This window comes from Crocodylus porosus, unplaced genomic scaffold (assembly GCF_001723895.1).
Source record: "Crocodylus porosus isolate Cpor-Errol unplaced genomic scaffold, CroPor_comp1, whole genome shotgun sequence".
Classification (NCBI taxonomy): Eukaryota; Metazoa; Chordata; order Crocodylia; family Crocodylidae; genus Crocodylus; species Crocodylus porosus.
In genome coordinates, this window is record NW_017728907.1 from 60,931,935 (window position 1) to 60,932,752 (window position 818).

At 45.0% G+C, this 818-nt stretch overlaps 1 long non-coding RNA gene across 1 annotated transcript in view; it reads right to left on the reverse strand.

The window, feature by feature from the left end:
* Window positions 1–289: 289 nt before the first annotated feature.
* The window catches only part of LOC109307561, a 1,810-nt gene continuing 1,281 nt past the window's right edge, over window positions 290–818 (reverse strand). Inside the window, exon 2 of the long non-coding RNA XR_002100298.1 lies at window positions 290–715. This is a non-coding gene — a long non-coding RNA (uncharacterized LOC109307561). The remainder of the gene's footprint in view (window positions 716–818) is intronic.

Consider the following 818-nt stretch of genomic DNA (forward strand, 5'->3'; position numbering starts at 1 on the left):
ATAGCTCTGGTTTGTATAAGCCCGCTTTTATGATGAGTTTGAAAGGATGTATCACATGCAAAGCTAGTAAAAATTAAAAACCGTCTTGGATGGAAACATTTTAATAACAATGTTGTGAATATAAGAGCAGAAAATTGAAGTTATTGGACTATAATTGGCTTAAAGTAGCTAAGGAAATATTGTTAACACTAGATTTTTAATTCTGCAGGATGAGGTCCTGTCTTATGTACCAGTTATGGCACCTCCCAGTGAAAGATGCCAGCCTGCCTCCACAGTGATCAAATCTGTATTTTTTGGGTAGGGCTTTTAAAATTTCCTCTTTAATCAATTGAAAAGCTTTGCATCTTCGTTCGGTTGCGAGGTAGGAGCCAGTGACATTCCAAAACCTGGAAATCTTGCACAAAGGCATCAGTGGCAGCACGCTTTATAAAATCTTCTTCAGCCATTACCAACGCTCTTCTCCACTCCTTCCTCCACCACTCGCCTGACATGAGAGGAGTAGTAGAGCCCGCTACCGGGGGCGTGGGGGAGCGGAAAGGTCTGCCGTAAGCCTTCTAGCTCACCCTGAATTCTCCCTGCTGTTGTCAGCGCACCAAACATATGAATAATTCAATAAATAAATCTCTAAAACACCCTATTAATCATTCAGCAGCCATGGTATGCTGGCACGTACCGAGTCACTTTTCTGGCAACAAGAAGCCCCAGAGGCCCCTTCCTGAAAAATACACAGAAATGTTCAAACACACACATTTAACAGGAGCACCCCCTGCCCCAGGTCCCCCCATCCCCCCTGCAGCAGGGCAGGGCCCGGCCAAGCG